The sequence below is a fragment of the Asparagus officinalis genome, chromosome 3, assembly GCF_001876935.1.
Source record: "Asparagus officinalis chromosome 3, Aspof.V1, whole genome shotgun sequence".
Taxonomy (NCBI): domain Eukaryota; kingdom Viridiplantae; phylum Streptophyta; class Magnoliopsida; order Asparagales; family Asparagaceae; genus Asparagus; species Asparagus officinalis.
Genome location: NC_033796.1, coordinates 96646950 through 96656249, shown reverse-complemented (window position 1 = coordinate 96656249; position 9300 = coordinate 96646950).

Below are 9300 nucleotides of genomic sequence, written 5' to 3'. Positions count from 1 at the left end.
GAAAACACGTTTGAAAAATAAACACCATGGTATGGTGTTTTTAAAAAGAAACACTACAAAAAGAAACACTTTGGTTACCAAACACACTCTTAAGGTGTTGAGTCTGTTGACTATTAGGAATATATTCCTAACATTGACAATATTATTTTATTACGCGCAAATGTGTATTATGTCATGCACGCATCGCATTCACTAGAGAAAGTAGCGTTATTTTTTTAAGAAAACTTACAGTACGTAGGAGACTTCTCTTTAAGGCTTGATACATTCATGTATGTTGGACACTTGTTTGCTCAGATACGGCATATCTTGCGATATCGTACTGTCGTACTAAGATGTGAAAACGAGTATTCCATGCCAATCTTTAGATAGACAATTAACATAATTTCATTCAAAAATAAATATATGCACAACCTCTTAAGTATGTTTTCATGCCAACCTACATTGTGTCAGAAAATAAACCGTTTCATGTCAACCTACTATAGCCCACTTGCTGAAAATTAAAGGAAAATTAGTACGTTTCTTTCTTTGGCATAGAGAGATCATTGTGTCATATCGTGAAGAATTTCCAATAATGTTTTTCAGTAAGTTGGTTTGAGTGAAAATTCTGATCATGACACCCTAATTGAACTATACAATAAGTCAACAACTAAATGAGGCCACACTTACGATATCCATATTTACTTATTAGTAACAGTAGAGGATATACAAATGTTGATATAGTTCGGGTAAGGAAAAACTCATATGCATATTCGAAAACATTGAATATTGATGTGGATTTGAAAGGAGTAAAATAAATTCCGACGCATACCATCTATTAGAGAACAAATAAAACTCATAAGTATGTATGCTATAAGAGTTCAATTTGGGTGAATAAAACAAATAAAACTCAAAAGTAAACGAGCTATGTGATATAAGAGTTGAGTGAATAAATTTTTTTCCTCAAATTATGTCACCAACATGCTTACGAACATAAAATAAGATCTCTAAGTCTTGAAAATTGATTTTAGATCCACTAAATTAAGGTAAAAATAGTTTTCACAGTGTGTTCAATTAGAATCAGGATATTTAGATCTTGGTTCACATAATTTTCTATATCCATATCTATATACTTAACGTGTACAAATTTAAAACGATATCCTGTTTGAATATGGATATTTGATATCCATGTTCACCATTGGTGGAGCCACGATTTTGTCCGAGTGGCGTCAACATATAGCTTATGAGTTCATTAAAGAAGGCGATTCCTGTATTATCCTTCCACAGCTCCACCACTGATGTTCGTAGGCTCGTAGCCTCTAGGATACAGATATATAGGCTAATCGTCGTATACTTTTTGCATCCCTAGGCACAAACCATCATTCAGTTCTTGTAACTTTATAATTTACATTCAGATGTATTCAGATATCAAAATCTGGGCCCAAAAATACAACGATTGAAGAATTGAGGTATAAACTAGCAGACACAATAAGAAGAGAAAAGATTGAACACTTTACCTTCGCTGCCTTCGTGGTAAGTATGGTGTCCATCATACTCCCCATAAATAAAATCCTCCTGAAATTCAATCAATTAACAAAAATAGTAAGTAAAAAAAAGGAAGCTTCTCAATATAATAATGGAAAAGAAACTAGATTAATTTGCAAAATTGACTCACGGGACTGATGCCGTTAGTCCGCCACCGGTCCCTGTAATCCTCCTCGAGGTCAGGCTCGACCTCCGTCAACCCCGCGTTCAGCCTCATCGATTTGCCGTTAGGTTTCCGTCCGAGATCGAAACGGAGAAATCCATTAAATAGCTAAATAAGAGTGAGTAGTGCCACAAATTTTACACATAAAGGCAAAAGACAGAACAAGGACTAAACCATGGAGAAGGTGTTGGCGCACGCCATCCAAAACCCGACACCGATCGTTTTATAAAAAGGTCTCCGCTCGGTGTGCAACAATCGGTGTTGGGTGTGGATGGCGTGCACCAACACCTTCTTCATGGTTAAGTCCTTGTTCTGTCTTTTTTCCTTTGTGTGTAAAATTCGCAGTGCTACGCACTGTTATTTAGCTAATTCTTTTTGTCAAAAATTCGTGTCTTTTTGCTTTTTGTGTAAAATTCGCTGCGCACCAATCAGAGATCTATTTGTATAACTTCTGATTAATTAACGAATTACCATATACTTGTATAAAACTTGGCAATAGTTTTTAAAAATCTATTTATATTTTAGCATCAATTATTAAGGTGTTGAGTCTGTTGACTGTTAGGAATATATTCCTAACATTGACAACATTATTTTATTACGCGCAAATGTGTATTATGTCATGCACGCATCACATTCACTAGAGAAAGTAGCGTTACTTTTTAAGAAAACTTACAGTACGTAGGAGACTTCTCTTTAAGGCTTGATACATTCATGTATGTTGGACACTTGTTTGCTCAGATACGACACATCTTGCGACTATCGTACTGTTGTACTAAGATGTGAAAACGAGTATTCTATGCTAATCTTTAGATAGACAATTAACATAATTTCATTAAAAATTAAATATATGCACAACCCCTTAAGTATGTCTTCATGTCAACCTACATTGTGTCAGAAAACAAAACCGTTTCATGTCAACCTACTATAGCCCACTTGCTGAAAATTAAAGGAAAATTAGTATGTTTCTTTCTTTGGCATAGAGAGATCATTGTGTCATATCGTGAAGAATTTCCAATAATGTTTTTCATTAAGTTGGTTTGAGTGAAAATTCTGATCATGACACCCTAATTGAACTATACAATAAGTCAACAACTAAATGAGGCCACACTTACGATATCCATATTTGCTTATTAGTAACATTAGCGGATATACAAATGCTGATATGGTTCGGGTAAGGAAAAACTCATATGCATATTCGAAAACATTGAATATGGATGTGGATTGGAACGAAGTAAAATAAATTCCGACGCATACCATCTATTAGAGAACAAATAAAACTCATAAGTATGTCTGCTCTAAGAGTTCAATTTGGGTGAATAAAACAAATAAAACTCAAAAGTATATGAGCTATGTGATAAAGAGTTGAGTGAATAAATCCCCCCCCCCTCAAATTATGTCACCAACATGCTTACAAACATAAAACAAGATCTCTAAATCTTGAAAATTGATTTTATATCCATTAAATTAAGGTAAAAATAGTTTTCACAGTGTGTTCAATTAGAATCAGGATATTCAGATCTTGGTTCACATAATTTTCTATATCCATATCTGTATTGTACAAATTTAAAACGATATCCTGTTTGGATATGTATATTTGATATCCACGTTCACCATTGGTGGAGCCACGATTTTGTCCGAGTGGTGTCAACATATAGCTTATGAGTTTATTGAAGAAGGCGATTCATGTATTATCCTTCCACTAGCTCTGCACCACTGATGTTCGTAGGCTCGTAGCCTCTAGGATACAGATATACGGGCTAATCGCCATATACTTTTTGCATCCCTAGGCACAGACCATAATTCGGTTCTTGTAACTTTATAATTTACATTCAGATGTATTCAGATATCAAAATCTGGGCCCAAAAATACAACGATTGAAGAATTGAGGTATAAACTAGCAGACACAATAAGAAGAGAAAAGATTGAATACTTTTCCTTCACTGCCTTCGTGGTAAGTATGGTGTCCATCATACTCCCCATAAATAAAATCCTCCTGAAATTCAATCAATTAGCAAAAATAGTAAGTAAAAAAAAGGAAGATTCTCAATATAATAATGGAAAAGAAACGAGACTAATTTGCAAAATTAACTCACGGGGCTGATTCCATTAGTCCGCCACCTGTCCTTGTAATCCTCCTCGAGGTCAGGCTCGACCTCCGTCAACCCCGCGTTTAGCCTCATCGATTTGTCGTTAGGTTTCTGTCCGAGATAGAAACGAAGAAATCCATGGAGCTCATGTGTCTCTCGAGACGGAACCCTAACGGCGGGTTACCTGCGGCGGACGGAGATGGACGGAGGGAAAGCGTGAAGCGGCAACGTAGAGACCGCCATCGGTTTGGTTTGGTTTCTCACTGAATTCATTGGGTTCCGATTTTTGGTCGTTACTAGCTCTTAACATTAAGTTTTTAACCCGTAACCCGTAACCCATTACCCGACCCGTTCTTCATAGCTTCACTAGGTATAGAATCCCTCATTCTGAAGACACATAAACCCCCAACTCTCTCCCAAGTCTCCAAAGTCCAACCCATACCCATTACCCGACCCGCTAGTACCAAGTGGTGTCAACGGTTCATCTCCAAACCCTCGGAGAGAGCGAATCCATCTCCTTGCGATTCTCCTTCTAATTTCTGGTGTGAACCCTAATCTCTCTATTGTTTCTGTAATTTTTCGTCTATTCTCGATCTATTTGAACTTCTGTGCTAAAATTTTGGTGAAAGAGGAAAATAATTTTGAGTAATTTAGGATTTGTGTTGCTTAGTTTAAAGAGATCTGGGATATTTCATTGTATTTGTTGTAGATCTGATAGAATATTGTTAGGTTTAAGGTTTTAAGTGATGATTTTGTGCAAATTTGTTGATTTTTTTTAGTTTAAATATCTTCTTGGCCTGATTTAGATCTGATGAAGGTGTGTAGATGTAGTAATTTGATTATGGAGGTCCTTGATGCAGTTTCTTCTCGAGTTAAAGGATAATAGAAGGATGAACAATATATCATATATATTTATTTATTTAGGTTAGCTAGGTATTTATTTTGTGCTGATGATCTAGGTGTTCATCAAGGATGAACGACATATGATAGATAGCTAACAATTTTATGTGTTTACTAAAGTTAATTCTTAAGGTTGATCTATTTTTTTGAATTTATGATTTAGATATTTTTGGATTCTTAGGATTCTTGAGGTATTTAGTTAAATGAATAATCTTGAGGTTGATTTTGGATGATGTTAATTGACTGTACTTAATACTATATCAAATGGTTTTAGATAGAGTTTACATATTTGTTTCATTTCCACTATATCAAACAATTTGTTATGAGAAAGATATTCTTAAGGTAATTGATGTCTAGAGAGCCTACAACGAAAGCAATTTCAACTATTTAAGTTGGGCTTAATTTTTCATTTGAGATAATTTACAACGATCACGGCGAAATTCACAAATTATTGACCAATTATGTCTGATTAGAGGCACAGGGACTTTAACTGCTATTAGGGTTAGGGCCTCTCTTTTGAACATTGAACACTATTAAGCATAAATCTAAGTAAGTAAAAGATCTAATAAGAGATTGAATAGCAAGGATTAAACAAGAAAAAGTGTAAAACAAATAGAAACCAGGGATTTTAAAAGGATCAAAATCTCCACAGTTTAAGATCATATTTTATGATTTAAAACAAAGAAATAAACTTTAATAATTTTAGCTCGGTTGGCAATAATATTAAGGATCTGATACTAGTCTACTAAGTCTAGATTTTATAACTACGACAACTAAACTAAATAAAATTAAACATAAAATTATGGAGGAAAAAAATTGGATCGAATCTTCAAATGGTTCGGCTACTAGTACAAGATCTATGAAACAAATAAGAGAAAAAAAATTACCCTAAATTTGATTTTCAGATGACTGGTCTGAAACCCCTTTCTCAGAGAAAAATTATTATTATTTTCACGGATCCCTTCTTTGTGAGAGGAAACATGACAATAATGAAGAAGAAATTTCTCATTAGGATCCGAAACGGGTTGGAGGCTTTATGGTTCGGGTTCCCATTAATATCCAAAACATGTAGTTCGACGAGTCGGATTTAGTTTTGGATCGGTTTAGAATGTTTAGATGTGAAACCAAAACCGAAACATGTTTGACACCCGAGATTGGGGCCTAAATTATTTATTTTATGTTAGATTTCGATCTGATCTAGATATTAAGAATATATATCAATTCTATAATAAAATTTATCGTATGTGATAGATAGATGCTAGTCCCGCAAAGTGTCAAGATGTCCTAGTTTTATTGTTGGTTAATGGTTTAGTATTTGATCCTCATAGCTTACTTATTGCCACAATTCAATTCAAATCATTGAACATAATTTTAAGATCGACTTGATTGGCATTTCAACATTGTTCAACACTGTTATTAATCTAGTGCTAAGCACAATCTAGTATTTTGTTTTGCACATCTAATTAGGATTAGTCTTATTCATTATTTTTGTTGTGTTTTTTAAGGGGCTGGTTGGTTGGTTGAGAAACTAAGAAAAGGAAATTAAAACAACAGACACACCATGTGAAGGTGTTTGATTTTATTTTTTTGCATTTGGTTGAGAGGAAAAAAAGAGATGTTGTGCATGTGAGACCTATCCACTAGTAAGACAATAGTGTTATGGGTCCCAAATTTAAGGAAACTCATTTCCTTCTAAAAAGTCATGAAATGAATTTGAAAACATAGAAATGAGTTTCACAACCTATATCCCATGAGAAATTTCCCAAACTTAGAATTCTAGGAAATGAACCAAACAACCCCTTACTCTACTAAGTTTGGCAATTAGTCCAATGCATTTACTATAATGAACATTATTTATCATATGATTCAAAATTTTAATTGTAGCATAAATAAATAGTGTTTTAGGCACAAAATTCTACTTAGTATGCAGTGTTTTGGAGGTTCATAATTTTACTGTAGCATGGATAGTTTATTATTTGAAATTTTACCGTAGTATGTTTACTTTAAAGTTTAAAGTAGTAGATGCCATGATTAACTGAACTAACCACTTATCATATAAAATAAATGACAATATCTTTCTCGTCTCATACAAAGGCTCTAGGGTGAATTCAGTCCGGATACGGCTCGGATATGATGCTTACCATATCCATATTCGCTTACCCATCTCGGATACGGATACTAATACGGATATACATCGGTAAGGAAAATTCATATCTATATTCGCTAAAATCGGATACGGTTACAGATATAGATGCATATATGCATACAGATACAAAAAGGATATGAGAAAATTAGATAGTACTGAGAAAATATAGTATGTGTGATACAAAAGAGTTCGTTAATATGTTCATTATAATTAAAAAGCTAAGATTAGACATCTTGATCATCAAAATTAACTGCAAATCCATAATCTAAGAATTGAAACTATCTTTAGAGTATGACCAATATGTATTCAGACATTTCGGATACGGATACAGATATTTCACTACAAAACTATATCCTATCGGTTATAGTTTTAAGTAACCATATTTGTATCCTAACGAATACGGTTATGAATATTTCGTCGGATACAGATACGATTTAGCACCCTTAAAAGGCTCTCCTCAAAATAGATACTAGGTGAAATCTCTCATTTCATTCTATATTTGTTTTTAAATTGTAACTATTATATGAAAACTCGTATCTAAAACCAACCTTTGATATAGTATAAGTACAATCAATTAACATAATACACATAACAAATTGTTAGATATAGTGGAAATGAAACAATTATGAAAACTCTTTCTATCACACACGATCGATCTTAAAATTATGTTCGGTGATTTGAATTGAATTGTGGCAATAAGTAAGCCAGGAGGATCAAATACTAAGCCATTAACCAACAATAAAACTAGGACACCTTAGCACTTTGCGGAACTAGCATCTATCTATCATATACGATAAGTTCATTATAGAATTGATTTATAATTTTAATATTTGGATCAAATCCAAATCTAACATAAAATAAATAATTTAGGCCCCCATCTCGGATGTCAAACTTGTTCCTGTTTCGGTTTCACATCTAAACATTCTAAACTTATCCAAAACTAAATTCGACCCGTCGATTTACGTGTTTTGGATCTTAATGGGAATCCGAACCATAAAGTTTCCAACCCGTTTCGGATCCTAGTGAGAAATTTCTTCTTCATTATTGATCTGTTTCTTCTCACAAAGAAGGGATCCGTGATTTTTTTTCTCTGAGAAAGGGGTTTCAGATCAGTCATCTGAAGATCAAATCTAGGTTAATTTTTTTATCTCTTAATTGTTTCATAGATCTTGTACTAGTAGCCGAACTGTTTGAAGATTCGATCCAATTTTTTCCCCATAATTTTATGTTTAATTTTATTTAGTTTAGTTGTCGTAGTTGCAGAATCTAGAGTTATTGGACTAATATCAGATCCTTAGTATTATTGCCAATCGAGTTGAAGTTATTAAAGTTTATTTTTTGTTTTAAAATCATAAAATATGATCTTAAACTGTGGAGATTTTTATCCTTTTAAAATCGTTGGTTTCTGTTTGTTTTACACTTTTTCTTGATTAATCCTCGCTATTCAATCTCTTACTTAGTTAGATCTCTGCTTAATATTGTTCAGAAGAGAGACCCTAACTCTAATAGCAGTTAAAGTCCCTGTGCTCTTAATCAGACATAATTGGTCTGTAATTTGTGAGTTTTCGTCGTGATTGTTGTAAATTATCTTAAATGGAAAATTAATCCCAACTTAAGTAGTTGAAATTGCTTTCGTTGCAGACTCTCTAGACAACAATTACCTTAAGAATCAACGTAATACACATAACAAATTGTTTGATATAGTGGAAATGAAACAAATATGAAAACTCTATGCCAATCTTTAGATAGACAATTAACATAATTTCATTCAAAAATAAATATATGCACAACCTCTTAAGTATGTTTTCATGTCAACCTACATTGTGTCTGAAAAAGAAAACCGTTTCATGTCAACCTACTATAGCCCACTTGTTATAATTAAAGGAAAATTAGTACATTTCTTTCTTTGGCATAGAGAGATCATTAGGTCATATCGTGAAGAATTTTCAATTATGTTTTTAGTAAGTTGGTTTGAGTGAAATTTCTGATCATGACACCTTAATTGAACTATACAATATGTCAACAACTAAATGGGTCCACACTTACGATATCCATATTTGATTATTAGTAACAGTAGCGGATATACAAATGCTGATATAGTTCGGGTAAGGAAAAACTCATATGCATATTCGAAAACATTGAATATGGATGTGGATTAGAACAGAGTAAAATAAATTCCGACGCATACCATGAGAACAAATAAAACTCAAAAGTATGTATGCTATAAGAGTTCAATTTAGGTGAACAAAACAAATAAAACTCAAAAGTATATGAGCTATGTGATATAAGAGTTGAGTGAATAATTTCCCCCCCTCAAATTATGTCACCAACATGCTTACAAACATAAAATAAGATCTCTAAATCTTGAAAATTGATTTTACATCCATTAAATTAAGGTAAAAATAGTTTTCACAGTGTGTTCAATTAGAATCAGGATATTCAGATCTTGGTTCACATAATTTTCTATATCCATATCTGTATTG